This window comes from Gossypium hirsutum, chromosome A08 (genome assembly GCF_007990345.1).
Source record: "Gossypium hirsutum isolate 1008001.06 chromosome A08, Gossypium_hirsutum_v2.1, whole genome shotgun sequence".
NCBI classification, from domain to species: Eukaryota; Viridiplantae; Streptophyta; class Magnoliopsida; order Malvales; family Malvaceae; genus Gossypium; species Gossypium hirsutum.
Window position 1 is genome coordinate 72,263,131 of NC_053431.1, and position 8,779 is coordinate 72,271,909.

Below are 8,779 nucleotides of genomic sequence, written 5' to 3' on the forward strand. Positions count from 1 at the left end.
CATCCTCTTGACGACGTGTTGCAAAGACCAAAGCTGGATGCCTCGCCTCAGCATGATCAGCACCTCTGACTGGTGCTCTACGACCCAAACCATTTCCACCCCCGTCCTGATCACAGCCTCTTGGCGGTAGCTGACCACCCCTCGGTGGCTATACACCACCTCGATCCACGACTGGCACCTCAGCTGACATTCTAGGGCAATTCCTGATCCTATGCTCCATAGATCTACAAGCTAGATAAGCTCTCATCCTCTTCCAACACTCGCCTACATGACCTTTCCCACAATCAGCACAAAGTGGCACCCCTGGATTAACAGTAGGGGGCGCTGCTCTATCTGGCATATTAACTCTAGCCCTAGCCCTAGGCATCTGTCCTACACTAGGAGTCTCAGCCTCCCTCTTATTCCTACCCCTTTCTTTCTCCCTATTTATGCGCTCAGTGTGCTTTACCTCCTCCGCTATCTTTGCCTTCCCCACTAACTCCGAGAAACCTCGCTCCTTTTGTGGAGCTATCAGTACCCTGAGGCTATCTCTAAGTCCATCCTCAAACCTCACGCAACGCTCATACTCTGTTGCCACCATTACTCTTGCATACCTACTAAGGCGTAAAAACTCTGCCTCATACTCTGCCAACGATTTGTTCACTTGGGTCAAATTCAGGAACTCCTTCCTTCTAGCATCCACATAGCTTGCACCCACATACTTCTCTTGGAATGCAGCTTTGAAAAACTCCCAAGTGACCCACTCCGGTTGGGTGCCCTCTTTCACTGTCAGCCACCACTGGTAGGCTTTTTCCCTAAGCAGTGACACTGCTCCTTTCAACTTTTGCTCAGGTGACCAGTCCAGGTCCTCCATTATCCTTTTAGTGGCCTCCAACCAATATTCTGCCACATTAGGAGCCACGCCCTTAAAGATTTTAGCCCCGTTCGAACGAAGTCGCTCTGGAATGGACCCCCGATTTTCGCTGCCATTATTGGGCCTAGTAACCCTTTCCAAAATTCTCAGCATTACCTGTGACAATACTTCTTCTCCCGCGGCCCGATCATACGGTCCACTCCCAGCCACAGGTGAGGCCAGAGCCTCTTCTACTCCAACATTGGGCACATGGCCTGATGCCGATGATTCAGCCCTAAAACTTCCACAGCCTTGGCCACGGCCCCTTGGACCTCTTCTAGCACTCATCATCGATTCGCGTATTATCTGGATTAGAAATTTTATGAAGTCTTAGTTAGTTTCAATAAGTAACCCGATGTTTTATGGAAGTACTTAAAAAGAAGACTGTTTTCGAAAATCCTCTACAATTTCAAGTTCCTGTGGGCTGTGGTTCCATTCTCACAAAATCATCTAGAGTAGCCTTCTAACTATTTATTGTATAACAATTTAAATAAATTTAAGAGTAAAAGTACTTACTTGGTTCGACATCGGAGACTCGGTGTGCCGCTCAGCAAGACTTCCCTTTTTCCAAAACATTGTGATCCAAACAAATATATATATATTAAAACACAAAAGAAACCAAGTAATAAGGCTCAATTCACTGCCCAGGTTTTGCAACCTGGGCTCTGATACCACTAAATGTAACACCCCAAACCCGGTCCAGACGTTATGGCCGAATCTGGCGTGTCACAATGAAGTGTTTTAGCGAAAACTGTGTTTTCATTGAAAACTCTTCTTAAACAAAAGAAACCTTAGTTAACTTGGAAACAAACACACCCTTCAGTTACGAAAGTCTTGTTTAAAATATTTGATTTAAGAAAACTTATCGTTTAAAAATTGAGTTGCGGAAGAGTAGAAAACATACTATAATTTAAGAAACCCATGTTCAACTTCTAGTAATTACAATGAAAATAGTAATAATAATTCAAGTAACCATAGCATAATGAAAACCTTATTACAATCTGATCTGAAACATACTTAATAAAATAAAACTTATAAGCTTAAAAAAATAAGTCCAATTTTTGTGTTCCTAGCTGGCCACCCAGAGTCCCTCCAAACATCGAACCGTCTACTGAGCATCACCTGAAAATAAAATAGAAGAAGGGGTGAGTTTTTGCAAACTCAGTGTGTACAACCCTCGACAGAAAACAAGCATTCAAAAATCATCATACATCAAACATGCAATGCAATCCCATCCAAATTATCCATCTGCTACACACCAGCTCCGTCTGTCGATAGACCATGTGGGGATATAAATATCGACCCACCCAGCCCACACACTAATGGTAGCCTGGTTACGAAACTACCTTCATTTACATATTGGGCTTTAAAAGTCATCGGTGGATCCAAGATTGTCAAGCAACCATGCGATCCTCATATACTTCATCCGTTCCATAGTTCCTACCCCATATGCAACCTAAGCAGAACATCATATGTATGCATGTCACATCCATAAAACTTACATTCAACACCTAGGGGTATTTTGGTCATTTTCGCCCTTAAGGGCATTTTAGTAATTTTCCTTTAATTATGGCTTTCACTTACCTTGACCCGTTAACAAGTTTCGCGATCTAAGATGAACGAATACTATGCACCAGGTAGGATTCCAGAGAAGAGGAGGTGAGTCATTAAGACCTCTTAAGTACCAAGCTCTCCCTAGATCCAATCCTAGACATGCATATATCCATTGCCACACCTTAACCTGATGACTCGTCCACGGTCGCAGTTAATTAATTATTTAAGTTTTATGTCAATTAAACAGTTATCAAATACTAGGCCCATAACCCCCTTACAAAGCCCAAACAAGTCTACATACATGTATATGGCCCACTAGGCCCAATCTCATTCATATGGCCCATTAGGCCCAAGTCATATTCGTATGGCCCATTAGGCCGAAATCACATTCATATGGCCCATTAGGCCCAAATCACATTCATATGGCCCATTAGGCCCAAATCACATTCATATTCATGCTTTCATATAATTTCCATCACTTAACATCAAGTTGCCAATTTTTCCTATTATGGGCCCAATAGCCCATCGGTCCCACTTAGCCCACTCTGGCCCTGTTGGCCAAAACATGGCCCAAGCTTATGGAATCACCCATGGGGCCTCAGATAACCTATGGTTTCCCCTTAAAGAGTGTTTGTGCACTCACAAGACTACCGTAGCCAAACTTTTAGCTTTTCGGCATTTCGAGATTTGCCGATCTACTTGTGTGTGTGCAATGTATGTACACACTTGGTAGGCAAGCATGCTGCGATTTCCTTAGCCCAAACCTTGCACGATAAGTATAACAGCCCCATTACTAACCACGATCAACTCCTAAATCTGTACCAATCGTAACTATTAAAACCAGAATAATAGGCGACTCGTATCCAACATAAGTCCCCTTACCTTACTATGGCTATTCGGCCAACCTTAGCTAATGGATGAGGAATACTGACCAAAACCGCAACACCTAAAGGGAAATTCGGCAATGAGCTAAGATCCGAGATCCGATACTAATTCCCTACCACAGTTGATTAGAAAGAGTGAGGGACAATATTCGATACTTAGCAAAGAAACCAATTGGGAGAACAACACATACACTAGATTTGACTGAAGTAGAAGGAGTAGTGATTGCACGAATGGTATTCTGCCAAAGTGGTTCGACCGTTTACGATTTTGTATGGTAAAAGAAGATTATTCGGCTCCAAGGAAAAAGAAAGAAAAGTCAGCAATGAGGTAGAGGAAGAATAGAATTTGGCACAAGGAAGGAGAGAAAGAAAAGAAAGGCAGAGGGTTTTTGGCTTTTAGAGAAAAAAGTTTTTGGTAATAGGGTGAAGAAAATTCGGTCATTAGCTTCATACCCTAGCATTCGACACCTATTTATAAGCCTTATAGCCAAATTTTCCCATGCCCAATTCCACATTCAGCTCCATCACTTATCCCTTCTCATCTCCTCATTTTTCTCCCTAATAACCCCTTGATCCTTTCCTTAATTTTCTCTCCTGAGCACTTCCCTTGGAGTCCACTTTCACGCCTCTTCCATCCTTCTAGAAGGTCAAAATTAAACTTCTAAAAACACTAAGCTTGGATTCGAACCTTGGACCTCCTTACTAGCTATTAATGCCACCTCCCTACACTCTAAGTGGCGACACTTAGCCCCTCTTCTACTAGGCTCTTTGCTGCTATTTTCCCCTATCTTTATTTAAAAGCCCAACTACTTGCCAATCTTGATTCTTTTAATAATTAACTTATAATTTCTTCTACCCCTTAATTCAAACTCAAACCTTGATCAAGACCTACCTTTGCGTAATTAGCACTTAACCAGAATTATTGAGCGCAAAAAGAAAAATTCAAGATTTCGGGATTTTTGGGGCGTTACAATAATTCATAAGCCTGTAATGGATGATGTTGTTAATTGATGGATGATCAGTTTTTGATCTTTTTTTGAAAAAAAAGACTATTTGAGGTGGTTTTGGGGCTTGTTGACTAAACTCTTGGGATTGATTGGGTCTATGTTGCATATGTTTGTTCTGTCTATTTCCTTGGTTGCTCCAAGAAAATTTCAAATGATTCCACCATGAAGGATTGCAAAATTTAGATTGTGGTCCTTGTCCACTTCTATTTTGCTATTGATTCCTTACATAATACACTAACTCGGGGTTCGAAGGGCAATTCTTGAAACCCTACAGTACACATAGGAAACAACATCATACTGACTTGGTGATTCAACTACAAAATTATTAAAAACATTAGTGGTAAACTATTTTAACATAGAGGAAATAGAAGATACTTGAGTAGAGAGTGAAGTCAGTGCATCCACTTCATGCACTCTAGATACTCGTCTTCTGAAAATTGGTCGATTCATCAGTCATTGGTAATTTTTGCTAGAAGTCCTTTTGATGATCTCGTAAGCCTCATTATAAGACTTAGAAAAAATCACACCATTCGTAGAAGCATATACCATTAATATTGTGTATGCATTGAGACTGTTATTAAACGTCTCCAACTAAATACAATGAGGAATCCCATGATGAGGACACTTACGAAGTAATTCCTTGAACCTTTTCCATGCCTCATATAAGGACTCATTATCCAATTATTGAAAAGTAGTTATCTCATTTTGCAACTTTGCGTTCTTACTTGGTGGAAAATACTTTACCAAAAACCTTTCTGCTAACTCTTGCCATTTAGATATTGAACTTGGTAGAAATGGATTCAGCCATGCTCGTGCTCAATCTCACAACAAGTACGAAAAAAGCTTCAACCTTCATGCATCTTTAGTCACACCAGCTATCTTAAATGAATCACTCACCTCCATGAATAATCAAAGCTGTAAGTGTGGATCTTCCATGGGCATACTGCTGAACTGGCCCACCGCTTGGAGTATTTGAAACATCACTAGTTTCAATTTGAATTGGGCAGCCTCGATATTTTTCCTTCTGATTCCTAATTTTGACTCATTGAATAGTAGCACAATGTATTATTGAATGGCATGATCCCTATCATCAGCAATAAGGATTGGGTTGTGTTCACGATTGACTCCATTACCTTGTTCGTCATTTTGATTTCCAAGGTCTATCTCAACTTGTCTTTGAGCAAATCTCTCGCATCATCTCTGTCTAAATGTCAACTCAATTTTAGGGTCTACAAGTAATAGATTGATGATTCGATCTATGCTCATAAACATCTGATAAATAAATCACAAATAAAGAATAAGTTAGTAATGTTAGAAATTAAATAAAAAACAAACTGCAAAAACAATTTCACAAAGAATGATTATGGCAACATTCCCCAACAACGGCGCCAAAAACTAGTAATGGTTTGTGTAAGTGTACATAGTCATTCAAGTAATAAATAAGTAAAATGAGTTATCCTCTCTACAGGGACTGTGTATGTTAATCAATTATTTGTAAAATCATAAATCATAATTTGATATATAAACTCAATAAATTTTAGATAGTTATGATTACATTAACTAGATGCAAAGATTGATCCCTATGCAATTCTAACCTAAATGCAAATTGTCCAGATGTATGGATGGATGGCTTTAACAACAAAAACAATCAACATAAAATAGGCTAGGATAATTATATTAGTAAACTCAATTCATTTTCATTATGCTCAACAGTGTTTAGAAAGCATTCCTTGGCAACTAGATCTTTCATGAGTTTGGAAATCAAATTAAGTCTTCTCAAATCTTTTACTTAGTGAAATATGCATTTCACTAATCATATTAAACTAAGGGTTTCTTAGTATTTATGTGAGGTTAGAGGGACATTTACATTTGCAACTATTTATTCACGTCAACCTAAAAACTATGCAAGATAATAGAGTTAATTAAAGATATTATGAACCTCAAATTTAGTCAGGTTTAATCATCTAAATTGAGCACTACACTTTTCAATTATGTGTATACTAATCGTCATCTGGTTAGGATTGCTTAGCTAATCTGAGTGCACCCAATCACGTATGAATGAGATGCATCTTGATTTTAATTGAAAACATGATCGACTAAGGCACAAACATGTTAAACATGAATCAAATAAATCTTAACAAATTAGCATAATCATCATAGAAGATAGGATTTAAAATATCATCGTTGAAGTCAAAAATAATAAACACAATTCAAATATATGTAAATTAAATAACAAGAGGAAAGAGTAAACTCTATTTCAATTCCACAACCATTTAGATCTTTCTAATTGATGTGTTCCTCCATTCTGCTCGGCGTTCCTTTAGCTAAGGATTTTCTAAGGTGGCCGGCTAAAGAAATGTCTTGAAAAAGCCTTTTTTGGCTAAACAATGGAAAGGGAGATGGACGGCTATGCAATAGAAAAAAATAGGGAAATAGAAGAGAGAATGAATGAGAAATGAGTGTTGTGGTATGAGTGACGAGGGATGATTTGAAAAGTGAAAGGTGTGTGGTATTTATAGGTGAAATCAAGGGTAGAGTTTGCTAAAAATAGAATTCAAAATCCCTCTCTTTTCTCTCATACATGGCTGACCACAATTTTTGGAAAAGGGGTTGACTTGGTTACTTGTTTTTTAATTCAAAACAATGTTATTAATAGCCATAAGGTGGACAATTTCAAAGGGAAAACTTGTGTGCTAATTTTTTTATGTCTTTCCAACTACAGGGACCTCTAAGACAATATCCCAAAGCTTTTTTTGGGCAACCATTTTCTTTTGCCAAAAATTGGGCTTGACTGCTTCTTGTTGGATAGTTTCCTAGTCCAATAATTAATCAGATATGTCCATTTTTTAGCTCATCTTTTACTATGTCAAATTAACACCTTTATGACCTAATTTTGCATGGTTTTGTCGTCCAAATGAAGTGGATGTGTGCATGTCCATGCATCATTTATGTTAATCACATCTTCCATGGTCCTTTTACATAGTGAAAATTCACATATTAATATTTAACATTAAATTAATATAAATTATGTACAAAAACCATGTAATTAAGTATAATTTCACATACTTTATAAATTCATGTCCAATATTAATAATTAAGTAAAATTCACTTATTTTAGTAACAATTACTCAATATTAACATATTTATTAGGTAAAAGGTGGTAAAAATATATAGAAAAATCCTATATAATTTCAAGTTTACAATAAGGCATAAGGAATGAAATTTTTCAAATAGTATGTATTAATCACTTATCTTGCAAATATTAAAGAATGAATTAGTTATTTGCCATATATATGTACTCACTTGTGTCTAAGATGTGAAATTGTTTGGTTTGATAGGTTATATCTTGAATAGATTATGTAATTATACTATATATAGCCATTTGTAAATGTTTATGCTATCTTGAATTATGGAAGTACCACTGACTTTACTACTCAGCGTACGGTTTATTTATTCCGTACGTATAGGTGATCGTCGTAGCCTTGGGAAGTGAAGTAAGCATTCGAACTCCTGTTTTCAACTCAACTAAGTCTGTATAACTCATTTAATTTTGTTCAAATGGCATGGTCCTAAGATTATATTGTTTAATGCTGGAAACGGTCAAAATGGTTGTAAATGAGTTGTGAATATGTTGAAATGTTGGTCATGCATGGAAATGGTATTAATTGTTAGACATTTGGGTATTGAACATGTTTTGAGAATGTTGAATGGTTGATTGGGGCCTTGTGGCCAACCTTTGTGACCTTATGCTGGCTTTGGAATGAAAAGAATTTGGAGTTAGTGGACTATGGAAGATTTCGTGACTTCACATCCCGAATGTCGTGACATCAGGTAATCTAGTCACGATGTCTCTTGTTTGAGTTCGCGACATCGGTTTTGTTTTATTTCGAAAACTTTACAATTTGATCCTTAGGTTTGGAATCTTGTATACTATCTTCAATGTCGTGACATCAAGCCTTGGAAGCCATAACACCAACCTGAGAAGTTTTGATAATGTTACAGTTTAGTCCTAATTTGACTCTGGGATGATATTGAGCTTTCATAAGCTCGTATATGGCTTAGAAATAATTATATATCATGTTTTATACTTGTAATAATTGTAACTTAATGATTAATGATGAAGTTTGTATATGATTGATTGTAGTTGCTCTAACAATGATTGTGGCATCCAGTAGTTTATACCTAATGATCGAGTTGGGTATAGGGTGTTACAGAGTGGCTATGTAATTGAGTGCAAATTGAATGAAATCTGATATATTTTTTTCTTAAATTATAGAGCGTAGCTAAAGACGACGCTAGACCATCGAAAGGGAAGGGAAAGGTGAGAGTCATTATCGAGTAGTTGAACTATCAATTTGTTATTTTATAAATTGAGATCATTATATTTATATGTGTATACATGTTTAACGAATGATTTACTATTGAGGTAAACTTATATTGCC

At 37.4% G+C, this 8,779-nt stretch overlaps 1 non-coding gene across 1 annotated transcript; it reads left to right on the forward strand.

The window, feature by feature from the left end:
• The first annotated feature begins 4,944 nt into the window (after positions 1–4,944).
• Positions 4,945–5,050, forward strand: LOC121205398 (small nucleolar RNA R71). The gene has a single exon (XR_005900476.1). It is a non-coding gene; the product is annotated as a small nucleolar RNA R71 (small nucleolar RNA).
• Positions 5,051–8,779: the final 3,729 nt, after the last annotated feature.